General features: G+C 39.4%; 1 protein-coding gene and 1 long non-coding RNA gene across 2 annotated transcripts in view; one reads left to right on the forward strand and one right to left on the reverse strand.

The window, feature by feature from the left end:
* Positions 1–19,717, forward strand: part of Hh (hedgehog signaling protein) — a 37,047-nt gene that overhangs the window by 1,508 nt on the left and 15,822 nt on the right. The window lies entirely within an intron of this gene.
* Positions 161–1,641, reverse strand: LOC145943581 (uncharacterized). Its single transcript, XR_014426540.1, has 3 exons — positions 1,525–1,641; positions 625–1,052; positions 161–498 (listed from the first exon to the last, which is right to left on the reverse strand). It is a non-coding gene; the product is annotated as an uncharacterized LOC145943581 (long non-coding RNA).

Below are 19,717 nucleotides of genomic sequence, written 5' to 3' on the forward strand. Positions count from 1 at the left end.
TATAGAAATGTTGCTATTACTTAAAAATTGCAATGATTTTCACCAAATGTGATTTAACTGGATAAATTATTGAATAAATCTGTAAATCGAAAAAATTGAATCATATAATCTTGATCTCGTATTAAAACAAACGTATAATTCTATAATTATATACATCGCCTTCATCTACTTGCGTCTTTAATTACTTCTCTGATATACGACAAGTAAAGTGAGATATTTACTTAAAGCTTCAATCTTTATCGCGATCGTAAACAAAGTTAAATAACTTTTATCAAGATTTGAGCTAAATCTAGCCGGGGCAAAGAAAATCAGTATCAACAATACGTTCTTACAAACGCAATTGCGCTTGTTCGATCACGCACGTGACCTCACGTCACCGGTAGCAGAGTCGTACTTTGGAAGTGTGGCAGCTATATAATGTCACGCCGATGATAAAACTACGTCAAGTTGCGATAAAGACGGCCGTCCTTGAGGTGCCCGTCGCGCCGGTGAATCATTCTGCAAAACGACACGGCGTTTACGAGGGATATTACACCAACCGATCGATCGGTCGATCGCGTTCCGTCTCTTATTAATTAAAGTGACAATCGGACGCGACGTTATCGGGACGTCATCGAGTCTCACCTTTCTCTCCTTCCTCGTCGACTTGCCTAAGTGCAGAAAAATGGTGAAGGATGCGACGATCAGAAACTCCTAGGGCAAAAGCCAGGAATTTCTCTCCGTCAAAGATTTTATCCTCGTCTTTAGAGAAATTAGTCTCTCATGTACATCAATTTTCCTCTTCTTTTCCCTTTTGCCATCTTCGTTACTCTCTGTTTCATTCCGTGTATCAATATTTTCTGTGTGTATCATGACTTTGATCCGCATATACAAATGATACACAATACATTACAAAATACTATTACGACGTAATATGTACATATAATGACTTTTATACTGATAAACGGTTGTAACGCACTCACATTGAAGATTACATAGAGCTCGTGTAATTAAAAGAAAAGATTATTCCAAGAATTGGGAAGAATTAAAATTCCTTTCACATTTATTATTTCCTATTGAAAAATAGAGATAATAATGTATGCACAAGAATTTATCATGCATTTATCATAATAATTGCTGACATTTATAGTACTTTAAATCTTATATTTTAAAATCTTCATGTAGTAAGTATTCGAAAAAATCTAATGACGTTAGTATAGCGATATATTTATTGTGAACGTCTATAATTTTTTAAAATTAACATCCTCGGAAATAAATAATGTATCAAAATAAAAATTTTTTCCACGTATATAATGTGTAATAAATATAAAAATATGTATAACTTTATCTACTTTTTAAATATCTCGAGTAGAGTTTTTTTTTAAATATTTTCGAAAGTTTATAATTTTTTGTGAAAATGCAAAAAAAAATTGATTTTTCGCACGCCTTTATCTCTCACATTGATCTAACCCCATATATGCAGATACTTTCACAAAAATTGTCCGCATATAACGGTACGTAATCGTAAACGCGTTTATGAAGTACCTCGATGATAGCAATTTCCGATATATCGATCGAGTGTGTATCTCTTCCATGAACGATGCGCGAACATGCGTTATTACTTTAATCCGTGTCACCGTACTCCGAGCCGTATGACAAACTGGCTACTGCACATCGTTAAAACGTCGGCAAGTGATTCACGCGAAATGCTAGCTGCGTGATAAGCGGCTCGATCGTTTTACTTGCAAGACAAGATCGCGATAATTTATATAAGACGCTATACTTTGAGCATGATTTTTAAATTCGCTATCAATCTCGAAAGGTAAGACTATACTCTTCCTCGGGATTTTCTTTCAGTTAATTATTTCCTTTAATTTCTTCAGAAACCAATGAGAAAATAAAACAGATTAATGATACTCGGATAATTCTCTGTCAGAAATAGAATATCATGAATTAATGAAAATATCAGTGATCAAAGAACAGAACACAAGATTTCAGCAAATATCAATGATTATTTCACTGAAAAATCAGTATCATTTTTGCAAAATGTAGCTCTTAAAGATTTTTCTATTTATTTTGAATTGCTATGTTTTTGAAATATTTTTTAATGAAAATTTGTTCAACGATGTTCGCGCTTGAGATTTAAAAATGATTTGCGATACTGCGAGCACCTACAAATCGACAAGAGGAAATTCGATCGCGGCTCGTCCGTCGTCACCTTTAGGAAACCGAAGACCATTCGAGGTTTATTTCCATGGACCACTGAGGCTCCATTAGTGCGCTTTATTCATGCATTTTTTATCGATGTTTGCCTTCCACTTGGCGCCTCCGCGAAGCGTGAAACGATTCTCCTAACTCCGGACCCGTTGTATTCCAATTTGTAAGTCGACATCGCCGCGTCGCACAAAAGGTGGCCCAGGCGCCGCGGACCAGTGGTGCTTAAGCGGACAAAACCCCTGAATTTTTAAAAGCTTGTCTTGGAAAATATCCAAGTGTACCCGTTTAATCACGAATTGTCGGCAAATAAGAAATCACGATGGGAACGCGGCGAGTGTTCCATGTTTATTCGATCAAAGCGACTTTATCGCAAACGTGGTCGAATATTTTTCACGTCAAAAAAGCGAATTGATGTTCGTCAAGAACGTTCTATATCATCCGGTGGAATTATATACCTACACATCAAATTACACTAATTTGACTTGTATATAAGAAATTTAAGGTTTTTTCAACTTATTTACGCGACTATTTTGTGCCAGAAATATTTCAAACTGAGCAGTGGTATTTGACACGTTTCCTGTGTCGTAAAATCAAAATATACAAATAAAAAGAGATAATAAAAAATATAAATATAAATACAAAGATACGGAGACATTGTGATACGAATGGTGTCGCTTAACAATATTTACAATTGATTTCCCGAGATAAAATTAAAGATAAATAGCGAGATCTTTTGTTCGTACAATGTCTTTTAGGCACCGTTGTGCTTCGTACCGGTTGTCGCCCTGTGTAAACTAACGGCTGAGGTGAAAATATGAAGAGTAGACTCTTTCCCTGGCCACGTATTTACTCGAATTTCGCAAAAAGGGCCGTCTTTTTATCGGCAGCGCCGCTAGACGAAGGTTGGACCGGCATCAAATCTATCACCCCGAGTGCGGTATTTTCACTCGTTCAAATATTACCTCAAGCATTAGCCGTTCTCGCTAGTACCTATATCTCTTTCTTTCTCACTTGGGTCGGCTGATACACGCTGTGCTTTTGTGAGATACACCACAAGTTGTACTAGGACTGACACTCTGTGTGGGCCTTTTTTTCTGAAAAGCCGACAATCGATTTTCGGAGAGTCAATCGGCAAAGCCGATTCTCGACTACTTGAAGATCGCATTTCAAAACTATGGGATTTAACAAACTGATTTACTGCATGTTTATTTCTTTTCAAGAAATCCCACACCATTTAATCATAAATCGTCTATTATTTATATATTTTACAAAACTATAGCTCTCGAATCGCAACTTAACCGATTTTCATTCTCTAGACACCAGCTGTATGACACTGATTATATGCATATATAATCGAGATAGAGAAAATAAATTTAATTAATGTAACTTTCGAATTATTAAATTCAAATTTAATCGATAGTTTTATCAAAAACAATCAATACATTGAGATAATGCGCGATATGTATTATTAAGATAAATTTTAGAAAGCCGTTCTTATTTTTTCTCGCAAAAGTGAAAATAAATAACAATAAATTGTTAAAGCTATTAGCATGTCTTTATACGATCTAAAAATATCAGAGTATAATATTTTCTTCTCATATTAATTTTATTTAACGTAAAGTAATATATTTGTTCCTTTAATTTATTAATGAAATAAATAAAAGTTAGACGCGACATGGATATATTTGTCTGACTTGTATCTACGAAAATGTTGAGCGATGCGTCTCGCGGCTTGCTCGGGCATTGATGTCTCTCGAATAGAGAGAGCCTCATCCGTCGGTAGCTCACGAGCGTTCTCGTTAACATTGCACACGTGAATCTGAAAACGGAAATAACGATCGCAAGAGAATGATAATCCGAATGCAAGCGAGACTCGCTCTTTGAAAACGTCGAGAGATATTAAATAATTTTTGTTCGTTTAAATATATAATGACGAAATGATCGTGTGTGTCAAAATGCTCAAAGCGCATAAATCAAATAAGATGTTTACTTTCGCAAAGCTTAGCAAAGTGATTAATTACCGCGTACAATTTTCTTGACGCAACATCTCGACTAAATTGATTTTTACATCATCCACGTAATGATTTAATGCGACGAATTCATAATAATACTTAAGTAACGATAAATATCAATGCCAATCTTTTCTAAAAGTATATTATACGCGCGCCGCGCAATTAAATATTCTATATATTCCATATATCTATTGCTAAATAAGGCTGCGTGATTTCGAGCTTCTATTCTGGGAAGAGAGGAAATCAAAGTTAAGAGTTACAGGAGCTTTGCATAAAATCTGGAAAGAAAGTACACGAATTGATGAAATGTCTCAAAAATCTTCGGCATATCTAATAGGGACATAGCGAGACGACGAGATCAACACGACGAGAGGATTGAAAATTGCGCTAAGCAGCGATAAAAGGTGCACGCGAGAGAATCTCGGAAATAACAAATCGCCGGACAACTCTCGTCCTCCAGTCGTCCGGCTGCGTCGTCCAGCTGCTCATCCTCGTGACCAGCGCGACTAGCAGCCGTCGGTCGCGCGGAATAAATAGGGAGAAAAAGCGCGTATACCGCGCGCCGGCTCTAAGTGATTGTGGGTAGTTTTATGGCGGCCATAACCGGTGTTTGGTTTAGCGCGTTAAAGCTCCCCCAATTACGGCAAATAAACCTAATAGCCCTTGCTTCTCGTCCCTCTTCTCGCCCCGTACTTCTCCCCATCCAACCACGCTATATATGTATATTTCACACGAAATTCTCTTGGTTTTTTCTCCTCTCTCTCTCGTTGACTTCTCTTTTCACCGAAAAATCTCGTAATTTGTTCATATATTTGTTCATCAATCGCAAAATCGATACAAGACTTGTCAAGTGACATTAGAGATGAGATAACCTTTGACAAGCGTAATGATTGCTCCGAATTGTCATTTCTTTAGGAAACTAAAACTTAAAATGCGTGGTATTGTGGTAATAAATTCTTAGATCTTATTGTTAGATGCAGTCGCGAATGCATCGCGAGACAATTACAAATGTAATAAAATAAGCAAGTTCATACGGAAATTACGACGTTCCGAATTACTCGCGCATTGCAGCCAGTGTCTAATGACGGGATGACGAACCGAGTAATTCGATAATAGAATTGGTGATACATTCCTATCACGTCGTGATCAAATCACCATCGCGGTTATGGCGTTCTCCAATTTTCTTGCACTGCAAAAGGAAATCCGCGCTCTGATTTCCGTTTTCTCAAAACTTATTAACGATACTATACAGTGATAGATATTTCTGCCATCAATTAATGTTTAAAAAAAACCCTTGCAATAATCCAAGCAAATATTTCATATGTACAAAATTGCACAAAAATCTAATAATAATTTTTATTTTGAAAATATTTTTCTTTTTCTTCTACTTGTCACATATATATAATTAAAATCCATTATAAAATTTTTACGCGTAAAAAATTATTTTGCTATGGGACCGATAAACATTGAGTCGTCTGTTTGAAGCTTAAATTATCATTGAAGGATGCGATTTTAAAAGAAGTAACTTTAGAAATAATTTAATGCATTGAAAAATATAAAATACATTTACTTGAAGTGTGAAAACACTTCAATTATATAGATGAGTTGGACATAAATTTATGCGTGTAAAACATTTTTATCCTATTATTTGAGAGCCGCTGCATCGTAGTAATTGGTTAACGCGATAATCGACCGTTGTTGTGAAAAGCGATAAACGGTCTGGCTTGCTCTCTCGTATTCGCATAACGCGCACGACATTATCCTACGATCGTATCGATTAAAAAAGACAGAAAAGAAAGAAAAGAAAAAGCGCTGATTACAGAGTTCTCGCGCGAGAGATCGACCCACGCGCGAGTCCGATAATAATTCACTTGTGCTACAGCGACGAAGAAATGGCTGGTTCAGAAAAAAATTGAGCATTTATCATGCCGTATGATACCGGTTAATTCACACGCACACAATGATATCCCGCGGCCCCCGCAAAAATATATGTATACATAAACGCGCTTTCGCTATAAACGATCGCTCGTGCGACCTGAGAATTTATTTATCGGCCAAATAGACATTCGCAATCTATTTGCTGACAATAGCAACGATTTACACAGCTGTCCTTCATCGTCGTTTTATATTTTTTGAGACCGAAAAAATCTTACCAAACTCTTTTTCTCTCTCTTCTTCTTCTTTCTCTTCCCGAGAGAGCAGAGATTAAATTTCTCCCGATTAAATCTCTCGCGCGTAAAATGTTGGCGTTCGATAAAATATAAATACGTTCAGAGTTTCGCAACCGCGGTAGGCGCGAGATCTCTCCTCTCTCGATGTTACTTATTGCCGGCTGGCAGGTTTTACTAATGCGAGCGCAGGATTAGCGCGCTGCCTCTCGAGAAGATCGCTCGGCCTCTCGCGCCCCGTTATCCTCTCGAAGGCATAACCTCGTAAATCCACGAGCATTTGTTTCCCGCGCGTCTTGGACGTCGAGGTCACCTCCGTTAACCCCGATGCGATCGTTCATGCCTTTACAGCGACAAATCGCTCTCCCTTCTCTCCCGATTCCTTTCTTCTTCGTCTTATATAGCGAGTCCGAAACGCATCGATCCTTTTTTCCAAAATATTTGCGGTCAGCCAGTTAATTCTTTCTCACAAACAGAGCTACTGCTTAATCCCTTCATTCATATCTTATTGTTGTTTTGACTGATATCTGAGGATCACATTTCTCTGCCGAAAGGACGGCGGCTGGCCGAAGAATATCGTTAAAAATATGAGTCACACTTCTCTCGTTGTCTCTTCAAAGTCGGCGAGTCCTAATTAAAGCGGTTCCACCGACGTTCCGAGAGACGTGGGTACAGTTTTATACCGCGTATATATATATAGAACCAGTTACGGACTTGTGTCTGCCGTAAATCCGTGTCTTTTTTAGAAGAAACAACTGCTTCGACTGCTACAGCAATATTTCGATCCTTCTATTGCACTTGGCTCATCATTATCATCATTATTATTATCGTCGTTCCATTCTTATGGAAACTCTTCGAGATTCATCCGTCACGACGTGTACAGCTCAGGGCGGAACCCGTTAACAGGACGTGTCATCGGGCCTCGCCTACGCTTCGAGATATCCTTTCGCGCGCTGATTGCGAGGGCATAGATTTACTCCAACTAGACTACATGATTATACGCAGGTTACCTCGATCGAATTATATACCTCAGGTATCTTCATCGAATAGAATTAACGCACGGTGGCTAAATTATACTACGCGATATAAGTTAGCAGATTACATCGAGCAATAAACTTGCCACTGTCTTCATCGTCGTAAAGTAAAGCTTCAGCTTGAATCAATCAGATTTTGCACCATCGATGTCTGTATCGCTGACAAAATCTTTCGCGATTTAGTCAAAGGATGATAAAAACATGTTGATCTCACAATGGAGCAACCTCAGCAGAATGACTTTTCGCAAATTTTGATGTGAACGATGCTTAAGTTGAAAACCGCAGACCAGGATGCGTACTCGTCTCTCTTTCTCTCCTTCTCATGCGCGGTGTTCGATTATGTGTGGGATAATGCGGCGACAAGAAAGACGAAGAGAGAAAGCGATGGAGGAAAGAACAGTCAAATGAAGAAAGAAATGCAGAGAAAGAGAGGAATGAGAGAGAACAGGGAAGAGAATGAGGAGAGGAGAAAAGTAACAAGTGAAGAGAGAGAGACGCAAGAAAGAGAGAAGGACGTAATCTGGTTGGTCCACCGACAGTTTTAACGGGGAAAGGATGAAGGAAGGGCCGAGGGCCTCCAAGCCGGTCGCCATAATGCATCGTGAGAAGTGTGCATGAGGTCAAACGGGTCAAAAGAACGTCATGGCGTTGCTCGTCCTTATGGCGGACCTACTCCGAACGTCCCAGCAATATCGCCGCGCGTAACGTCGAGAGAATTCTGCGGTACCAGACCGCGCGAAGACGACTTCATCGTGTTCATGCCGAACCGCGAATCGTAAAAATCGCCAACGATCGTATTCGCGTTCAACATATCCGACCGCAACGAATCTTAGGTATACACGATACTTTTCGACATTTTGTATACAGTGTTTCAAAAAAATTTAGAGAATTTTCTTTACCCGTACAGATGTATACAGATATATTCCGTACAGACGGTGTAAAGAGTTATCGTGTCCTTCGATAAAAAAAATTGATCGATTACGGTTATCAAAGAAATTTACTGCGCGAGGAAGAAAATACGGGGTGGACCGCGCTGTAAAGTGATCTTGCCGACCACTTCCTTCATTCACTCGCTACAAGCGAGGATCCGATGACCAGTTTGAGGTCGGCGATGACCGACGTGGGAAAGGATCGTCACCGCCTGGGTCTCTTCCTCCGGATCCTCGGTTCTCCCGCTTCTTTTTTTTTTTTTTTCCTACACTCCTCGCCGCGCACGTCAACCCCGTATAACTTATCAACTTATTGCCTTCTTTAACATCAGCGACAAAAGTCTAAAATTATCATGCCGTAACTGTATAACTCGCGATGTAATAGTGGAAGGGTCTATATTTTTTAAATTAATTTTAAAATTCCATTAAATTTAGTTAAAAAACGAGTAAGAATTGAACAAGAGAAAACGAGAAAAGTACGAGCTAAAGACAGAGATTATTAATTAACGTCGCATAAAAGCTAAAATTGTAAAACAAGCGGTGAAAAATTGTCTAAAGGTACAATTATGACCTCTATTCAGATGAGCCTTCAAGTGCAGATCTGCGTGATCCTTGAAAAGGTTAGCTCGCGAACCATTGCCTCCGAGTGGCACCGCCAGTAGTCAAAGAAACTTAATCGAACGAGTCTTGTTAGCGACATGAGAAACACGAGCGCGCAGATAATAAATAAACAAATAAACTTGTGTAATATGCGTATGGAGCATGGCCATTGTGCATTGTATAAAGGAAACGCTGTTCTCCGAGCGGTTCACAATCTCATATCTGTCGCTGTATGTACATTGATAAAGGGATATGCGTGCATGAAAAGAGACCCTACAGGCACGCATCTTTAATTCGAAATTACAATTGTTCTACAGCTGATCGGTTGCTAGACCTAATAATGAAAGTGTATCTCTTTCTACCTGTGCCTATATATTAAAAATTCAAACTTGCTAATTTATAAAGTACCCGTAAAGATATGATTTCTTGGCCGTTGTCTCTGACTAGACTGTCCTACGACTGTTTTGCTCTCCTTAAATAAATTTCAACGTTGCCGCGAATAAAGATCGATTCTCGAGGAAATGAGGAGAAAAAAAAAGTTTATTTCGACGAGGCTCGTTTTTCTTGCGTATTTTTACGAACCACGAACGGTCTCGCCGTTCTAATTTTATAAAGTTCTCGCCGCGCGAACCGAACTGGATTTAATGACGCTCGGTTTGCGGTTCGCGGTAATTAATAGCGGCCAACTTATTTTCTTTGCGGGCGTTTTACTGCCCCCTTCCCTCTTTTGCTCTCTCCACCGGGCGGTTTTACGACGATGTCGTACATTTATCGAAGGCCATTCTCGCGTAGTTTCCGTGCTCTTCTGGTCCCCCTTTCGATACAGTCGCGAGATATTTCGCAAAACGCGACATAAAATATGTCCATTTCGTCCCTCCATAGACTTGCTCCTTTTACATGCAGTTGTAATATGTTTAATTCCGTATATACTGCGGTTTATCACACGCGTAGCGGGATCATCTGTTTCCTTTCCTCTGTTCCTGTTTCTCTAGACTCTAGATCGAGCAAATTTCACGCTGTCGCGCCGTTTGTCGTCCGCCCTTTGGTCCGTCCTATATAAAGCTCGAGCACGGTTTATGGCCCGCGCGTGTTCGGCGTAGGTGGGCAAGTAGGAACAAGCGGCGAACAACGCGCTTATTCAAATACATTCAATTAATTTCCATAGGACGACAACAATGGCTCCCACGGCCGTGTAATCGTCCTCCCCGCCGGTGCATGCTCGCGTTTCGTGGGGTCCCTCGCGACGATGTCGGGAACCCCCTGAATAACGGGATTAAATTTTTCTTTTATTTATTCCGTTCGCGTTATGCATTCTTCGCGCCGAGTTAATGAATGTTGAACGAGTCGATCTCGTTTCGCGCAATTTCCTGCAAAATTAATGCAAAAGAAGAGGAAGAGGCGATAGATGTGACGATCTCTCAAAAACTATTATAAAAAAATTATTATTATAATTATAATTATAATTATTATATATTATATGCAGAAAAATTAGAATATAGGACTGTGCTATTGGCATAAAATATTTCATGTCAAAATGTGTAGCATTTGCATTCTCCTCTGCTTTAAAATCACAAACTAATATCAGTTTTTCAATATCCTGAGATATTAATGTATGAAGGCACGAATATAATCTTTCCTTTGCAAAATAGCGCTTCGTCGACAAGTTTGTTTTACTCTTCTAATCATTTAATGGGTTCTAATGCAATTGCTGCGGCAACTTTGTTAATCACTTTAATTAATATTTTCAACACGATGTATAATTTATCAGGAGAGTGTAAGTATATTTACAGGACTATTACGTTTACGACGCACGTCGGCTTGTATCTTCAAGTACGTTGTCCCAATTATAGATTCCTTGATGAGTTTCGCTGAATGAAAATTTGCATCGACATTAATTTTCTCACCTTTAACTTCTTCGCATATAAACCAACAATTAAATTACTATCGACGCGAATAAAAACTAGAATTAGTTAACATTTTATTTTTATTTCTTTAAAAACGTAATCTATACTTGATTTCTTCTCTCTGTTATCCGAGTTTGAAATAAAAGAGGTGGAAGAAAAAAATGTGCTCGTATAAGTTTCGCGATATTCTGGATTAATCATAACACATTATTACGTTAAAGATTGATTCAACGTTCAATATTGAGATGATAAATTGCACAATGATTGTTAATTTGTAATTATATTGCCTTTCGCGTCTCGTTATGCATAATTAGTTGCACATTCGAGAAATTGTCCGAGGAGAGGAAAAAAAGGCGACGCGAGATAGAATGAAACGAAATGAAGGAGGAGAGAAGAGGAGAGTGATCCAGTGGAGCAAGCTGTGAATGGCTGCGCCCTTGGTCGGGAGTGGAGGGCTGCGAAGAGGGGCAGTTAATTAATGGGGCGGCAACCGACCACTTCCCTTACCTCACATACACGTTTTCTCTCTTTATACCGCCTTTTTCCTACGCGCGGCGCGTGTTTTCCGCCATTTTTTTATCGCCGCAATCTTGCACGTTTTCGGAAATTGATTCCGTATTAAGTTGACGAAAATTGAGAGAACGATACAATCCAAACTATTATCCGAGGAAATCTTATGTGATAACGATAATATAATTCAAGATAAATAATTTTCACAATTATTGTCTCTTTTATTTAAAATTATGTCTACACGAATTGTAGTTGAAGTAAATCGAAGTTGAAGTTAATATCGATACAATTTAAACTAGTCGTATCAATTATTGCATTTTTGAGATTCTAATTAAATTTCCATTTGTGTATCCACTGTATAAATTGATACTTTAAATATTAAAATAGCTATATATTTTTTTAAATAACATTTTATCCATGTATTATATTAGTACTAAATTGACTCGCTTGTAGGTTCAACGATATGAAGCGCACGTCTAATTTGCGACTTTTTGCGGCTTTCTTCATCTTTTCCTTCATCGTTTCCATTTTCACCTCCCATCGTCTTCCCACGTCGATTCCGCTCGACCGGTTCTCCGCTTCCGGAGCAATAATAAATTTCGCGAGGAGATCGAAGTGCCAATCACGATCGAAGATACGAATGGGAGTACGAAGCACGTGTCGAATCTGCCGTTTTTATCGGCACCTTTACTTCATATACTTTACACCGTGTATCAGCAGCACCCGATCTCCCCTTTCTCTCCCTCCTCCCCTTTCCGCCCACTGTTCCTATCTTCTTCTTCTTCATCGCGCTAGGACCGGTTTTGCGGCCATCATCTTCGTTCCCATAATAAACTCCATCGAAAGATCCGCCGAGTATCGATCGTGATAGAGGATATCAGAGCGGAAGTATTAAATCTATAGAGTGTGTTCCTTCCGATCTTTTTTTTCTCTTCCGTCTTTAACACATCATCATCTTTTTCTCTCATTTTCATATCGCGTCGCGATAATTGATCTCATTCATTCGCGATATATTACAAGATGTGCGTAAATTATGCGGAGGAAAAAACAATTTTCTCAAATCCTTAACGCGGTCGTCCAATGGAGACTCGATGAAGGATCCGGGGAGACTTTTTTTGCCAGGATTGATTTTTCAAAATCGCACGATCGTACCCCGCGGATCCGATTATGCGCCCCCTCTCCCCCCCGATATCAGTCGCGGGGACACGAGGGGCATGCGGGCCATCGATCACTTCGTGTACCGTAAAGGCATTAAATTGGCACCGTTTTGATCGCCGACGCAGATTATCCGACATAAATCTGTCCCGCGAGCGAATTATGAGGCAGGGGCGTAAAATTATGCATCGAAATTATGATGTCGTTGGATACAATTAGCGGCCGCGTGGTCGAATCATCGTTACACGAGCGATTTATGTATCTCTTCTTTTTATATGTCAGCAAATACGTACCTCGTTGATGTATATCGGCTAACATTACAAAATCGGAAATGCGGAATATTTGCGCAAATAGTATAGTATCTCTCTTCTGCCCCGCGCGATAAATCATTGAACAAAAATTACACCTCAGTTATAAGTACTTGTAGTACTGCAAATCAGTAAAATGTTACTAAAAGAATCAGTTAGTGGTAATGACAAAATTTCAATTATTAATATTTTTAAAATGCGCTTTAAATTATAATATATATATGAGATAAATTTATAGCAATATATTTTATTAAAGAAATATTTGAATTTGACCAAGAAAGTTTTGTTTATTTTTTATAAATTTATCTTAAGAAAGTATAATATATATACAATACATATAATTCTGAATTTTTGAATATAAGTTACAAGTATACATGTTTTATTTCAAATATGTGTATGTGCGTGTATGAAGACTTCTCTCAAAAAATAGCAATCCAAAATATATAGAAAAAATTAAAAGATATACCTTACAAATATGTATACGATTATTGATTGTTCAGTGAAATTTTATTGTCATTTCAGTGAAATCTTGTGTCGTATTGCTTTGATATTTTCACTGACTCGTTGTTTATGAGAATAAATATATATTGAACGCGTATTTTCCTATTTTGAAAAAAAACCCGAAGGTCCCCGAATGATTCGTCATGTGAGACGCCAACTCGAATTTCCACGTCCATTATCAAATTGCTTATCGTCGCTAATCTGATAGGGCCGGTAAATTCACTCGATTCATTGCGTATGCGAAAGCAGTTGGAATTATAACAATCGATCGAGTCGGATATAGGAGCATGACTCGCTTTTCGCGCAAAAATCAAGATCACGCGCCGTAGGCTCGTGTGCAAAAATTCACGCGTGCGATATCAGCCGATCACGTATTAGCCGATATATATCTCATCTCCATCGCCGATCGGGATAAACGCCGACGATTGAGTCAGAACCCTTGTCGGAACGCTAAATACGATCGACCATTTTATTGGCGATATTTTATCAATCGCGACACGAGATGTTGATAGAAATGATGGTGCCGCGAGACAAGATCGCGTTATACATATACACGCACAATAAAACAAAATTGCGTAACAGAATTGAGACGTAACTCATTCAGAATATTTTTAGAAACATTTATGTATATGCTATTATTGTATGTGTATATATAATATAAAAAAAAATCTACAGCGATACATCTATCACATCGCTTATTGTAATGTTTATTTTTTGGAATTGAAGATTACTCTAATTAAAAGAAATAAACATTAAATTCCAAAAAATAATAATTTATATGCAATTAAATATACACATGTGTATACATATAATATACAAGGACAGTAGATAATTTAATTAAAAACTGGTAGTTTGAAAAATAAATTTTGAATTATAGAATTTGGTATGTCATCGCTGCAGATCAAACTGACAATGGCAGTCATCGAGTCACTCCTCTCGAACTTCTTCGCGTCGGGATCTCGAATCGCTTCTTCTAAAAACCGGCCGTACTTTTCGCGGTACGGATGCTGCGAAGATTTGACCAGCCTGAAGAATTTCGCGATGAATTGCAGGCGTTTCTTCCTCTTCCCCCCTTTTTTCTACAAGAGAAGGTTTTTCTTTGACGTTCGTCAGAGCCTATTATTATTTGTATCGTCCTAATTCGAAGCGCGTCATCGGGGTCCCTGGAATGTCTAATGGCATGCAACGCTCCTCTTTTTCTCCATATCTCTTGTTCCGACTTCTCCTCCTTCGCTTTTTCGTCTCGCTCTTTACCCCACTGCGTCCTCTTTTAGGTCTCGGTAATTAATTTAACTTCTTGCGACGGCGAGATAGCGGCTGCTAATGGTTTTCTTGTATTCTGTGCGTCAAGCTTTCTCTCTCTCTCTACATCGCACACCGGTCAAGAATCCGAAAAAACTGGCCAATAGTATTTATCTTTATAGCAAGATAATAAAACTATACGTTATTGAAATCGCGCTAATTATACAATATTAAAGTTAGTTTAGTGATATGTGAATTCGAGAAAACAATTAATTAACAAATAAAATAATGTATTAATAGTATTAATACTTGTTGCAAAATTTTGGAAAGCTCGCACTTTTATTTCGTATTGATATTCATATACATCCTATATGATAATTTCGATTTAATTCGACGCGCGTCTTCTGGTCTCGCCGGTATCAAATGTCGTGATATTCAGTAATGCAAATTTCAAATTATTAGTTTAAAATTCATAAATTATTAGCATAATTGATCCATAACTAATTACTAATTTCTTACGTATAACAATATTATAAAAATCACACACTCAGGGAGACTTGGGGAGATTTGAAAATCAAATCTATTCTTGGTTTTGTATAAATACTATAAATGGATGTAGTTGATAATTAATTAACGGCTAATTATAAGCCCTTCGTTTCTTTTCGTTGATAATATTCTCGTAAAAATTCGAAGGCGGTGCAAGATCTCGGGATATATCATCGACTTATATCGCGATTATCGGCGTTAAACGACAGAAAAAAGAGATAACGCACAGTATTTCGGTAAAGTTGATTCTCCGAGAGGGTTAAAAATATCGACGAAGAGAGGAGAGGAAGGGGACCCTTCATGGAGGGAGAGATGGACCAAAGAGGCGGCTGGTAAATAGCTACGTGTGCAGCGTCCGTTCTGACTGCGAGGCGTTAACGAGGCGGGCAAACACGAAGAAGAAGAAGATCAGGAGGAGAAGATGGAAGAGGTGCCGGACGCGAAGCGAAGCGGAGGAAGGGCCGAGGGAGGGAGAGAAAGAGAGAGAAAGCCGGGAGAGGTAGGAGAAAGGGAAAGGAGCACGGGATATAAGGTACGAAAGGGCCTTTTCAAGGTGAGGTGTAAACTCCGCCGCCCTTCGGCTGCCTCTATCGACCGCCTCTTCGTGCATCCACCAACACAAAAGCACCATCTTTTCCATCTTATTAAGACCCCGCCGGCGCGACCGGACTCTCTCACGACTCTCTTTCTCTCTTCGAAGCGCAAGGCTCTCTTTTTTTCTCTCTCTGCGCTCTTATCCTCCGCTCTTTCTTCCTCTCTTTGAACTCGTACGCTCGCCGACGTTGCATGTCCATCGAATAGAAGTTATCCCGAAATATATCTCAACACAGAAGGTGGAAACATCTTATCAGAAGTTTCCGATGCAATGAATAAAGGAGGAAAAGATGAAGGGAATTTTAAATGATAAAAAATGTTTGTACGATACGATTTTTTTCTCCATCGATAGATGAATTATAACGAAATTCGTATTACTCCGAATTCTTTCGAGTTCTTTTATCGCTTTACACACGTCACAATTGCAAAATATATACTGGCAACGATAATAATTTATTAACAAAGACGACATCCGACTCTTGTACGAACGCCCTTTCCACTTGTTTCCCGTCGTTGTTATTTTAAGAGTACTAATTGCTTTGCGGTTGACGGAGAGCCTGATTGCGCGGCGTGTATTCGAAATACGAACTCGCTCGATTGGATATCGTGCGAAAACAGCGGCAAAGAGAGAGAGAGAGAGAAAGAGAGAGCAACAAGAACGCGAGCGAGCGAGTGAGCAATTGCAGGAGGCGGCGAGAAAAGCGCGGCATCTTGTTTATTTTAATCGGGGGCTCAACGTGCCTGCAAGATTGTTTCGTCTCGCGCAACAGCAACCACGATGTGTTTAGCTCGCCGTTTAATCGCCGTTAACGAGCGGTTATCGTTCACCAACTGGAAACACGACGACGCTAACGAGGCGATCGGCCGGAAGCACGAGCCCTTTCGCGTTCACTTGCCTCTCCGCTCTGCTTGTTCTTTTTGTTCGTCATGTTCTTGTACCATCCGGACACACACACTCTCTCTTTTTCCTTCCTAGACAACTAGCAAGCTCGATAAAATGTCAAATTGTTAACGTTAATTCATTTATTTTCTACATCTGAATAAGTACGAAAGAGAGAAAGAGAGAGAAGGTTTCGCTATTTTTTCCAGTATCTTTGTAAAGTTACGAGAAAAAATCCAGCATTGGAAAAAATGACGCAAACATAGAAGATAATTTATTTATAGGACCACATTATACCATGTAACACTTTGTTACGTTCAAAGGCAATTTCAGATTTTATGTTATTTATATGCAGAAATTATGTTACAGTCGAACACATAATTTCGCGTTTCGCTTGTTTGGAGACAATGATCTTCAAAGTCAAATGTCGAAAAACAGTCGTTTAGATGAAAAAATTGTTTGTGAAAAAATCTTACGCGTCACCGTTGTTCTCTCTCTTTCATTGTTCTCTTTTTTTTTTATTTCTAGCCTTTAAAAGAGTAGGAGGGAAAAAAGGGATGAAGGGTTTTTCCTCTTTTTGTACGAAAAAGTTACGCTAAAATCTTACTCGTGTCTCCGAAACGCGTTTCACTTGTGCATGCGAGACTAATCGGCAATTTTACAAATGTATAAAGCAAGGGTTCCCTTTCATTGTACGCGTGTTTATAGTTTAAACGGTCCTGTCGCTCAGTAATTGAGATTCTCGCCTTTTTTTATTCTCCCCGAGGTCAGATCCGCACCGTGAAGAATCGCGCGATTCTGATTGTAACTCCAGCTTTACGCGAACCGACCTGCATGACGACACTTCCCGGGTATAAAATAAATCCTCCTTCCCTCCGAGATATACATATATCCGTTTCAGTCCGGCGTGCCAAAATCCAAACGGATTCGTTTCACCCTTTCTGTCGCAGGCAATTTTTGTTCACGTTACATCTTTATTCGCTGACGACACGTTCGTTCAGATTTCGTCTCTGAGGATGGCTAAATATTATCTTGGACATTGAAAGACGAGTCAAATACAGTCTATATCCGTGTGCGATTCGTTATATTAACGAGTCTTCCGTAAATCACGCGTATCCTATCCGGCGTTTTGCGGAAGCACCTGCTGCCACAGTTCGATAAATAATGAGATTATCGCCGCGGCACAAGAGCGAACGCAATCTGTAGATAAAGTCCGTTTAATTTATGGTGTTTTGGATTCGAATGACGCGAACCAAACGTAGGGGTGAGTTAGGTGGTTTGTTTATCTGGTCGAGCCAAGAGAGAAAGAGGAATAGGGTTCAGTAGAATTATCAGCATACACACAAACACACATACACGCACTCTTTCGCTCTCTCTCTTTCTCTGAAATCCGAATTTTATTCGGTCTAAAAGCAAATCACTCCGCACTCCTGAATAATTAATCAAAACGGACTGCCCACGATTATAAATCGATTAATGTTATCAGATCGGGATGATACAAAGGACAATATAAGTCTAAAAAATCTGATCAGAAAGGACCGACATTATTATATACATCATGATTATGTAATGATTGTCGTAAGATAATTTTGCAACGGGGTCATAACAGGTTTTTATTATTGCTCACACACACACAGATATTCTAACGAAATTCATAAGATCCTTCTTCTCCAAAATCTTTGCGAATCTCCGTATAAATGTTGCTTAGTTCACTCTCAATAAAGAGACGATGCACAATTCGCGTTTATATAAATCAATCATTATGATTGTGATTATTAATAATAGCGCATAATATAATAAATTTAAAAAAAATTTGTCTTATAAAATATTTTTCTTATAAAATTCTTCAAAAAAAAATTCAAAAGAATAACATCGCGACCTGACGCGAAATAGAGAGCGGAATCCGAACGTCAAATTCCGGATGTGACTGACGACGACATCCCGTATCGCAGACAAGGAGGATATTTTCGTGTTCTTTATTTACACATAGTCGTCACAATAGTCGTCTGGCAGGCGTGATAAATTCTGGTAATAGTTGGCCATCAATCTGGCGGGAATTACGTGCATCGCGCAACATTTCCTTTTACAATGGACCCACGGCGTGATACGGGATTACAGCGTGCGGGATCCTACTGCGTGCTCCCCTTCCCACCCCGCTATTAATAAACCAGCGTATTAACAAAAGAGACACACGTTCGCTTGTTACTTGAAACGTCCCTCGGACGTTCGACGCCCCACGATCGCTCATTTGATCGATCGCTAGTCGATAATTACGACAGCTGATTTCGACACCTGAACCAAGATGGAAATAACCGCGTGACAAAGGTCATTACGACTGGAATTGAATTTCGATTTTTCATGAGGGATCCGATGCGAGAGAAGGATACGTCAACGGTGAGAACTTCGTCCTTCGTCGACTGACATTTGGCTTGTTTTTTCTTTTACTTCCGGTACTTATCGCATCGCTGTTAAAAACTAGGGGTAGAAAATTAATTTCTCGCATATCCAATTTTTTTTTACGCCTCGACATCGATTCGAAGAAATGTTTTTACGCGAGTATCATCGACGAATCGCGAATACTTGTCGCATGAATGATTTCCTCCCCCTTCCCCCCTGACATTCGGAAGCGACGGAATTCGCGTCAATCTTCGCGCCTCGTCCTGTCCGTTATTTCTCTCTCTTTCTCTCTTCCTCTCGGCTTCGCTTGATCCTCTCCATGAATCTCTCGGGATGTAGATGGTGAGCCGAGATAAGGGAGCTACTTAAACTTAACCCTTGCTCGAGCTCGTGCTCTCCAGAGAGCAGGACGACCGGTGAGACCGGAGGCCACACACTAAGAAAGACTAATAGCCGAGAAGATAACGCTCTTAAACACTTTGCCAGGCCAATGCTTCTTCTCTCCCGCCGCAACCTGCTCCCCCCCGTTCTGCCCTTCAGCTTCAACGAGCTCCTCTACCACTCGACACCGATAACCCTACCGAATGTTTAACCAGGGGCAGCGTCGGCGAAACTATACAACAAGTAGCGAAAAAACTGCAACAGTGGCACATTGTTCAAATATCCCCCCGTGACGAAGGACTATTTTTTACAGGCGTTAACGATGCTTCTCTCTAAAATCGGAAAAACCCCGGTTCACCA

This window comes from Prenolepis imparis, unplaced genomic scaffold (assembly GCF_030444845.1).
Source record: "Prenolepis imparis isolate NDT839.2.m4 unplaced genomic scaffold, iyPreImpa1.0 SCAF_12, whole genome shotgun sequence".
In the NCBI taxonomy this organism is placed as follows: domain Eukaryota; kingdom Metazoa; phylum Arthropoda; class Insecta; order Hymenoptera; family Formicidae; genus Prenolepis; species Prenolepis imparis.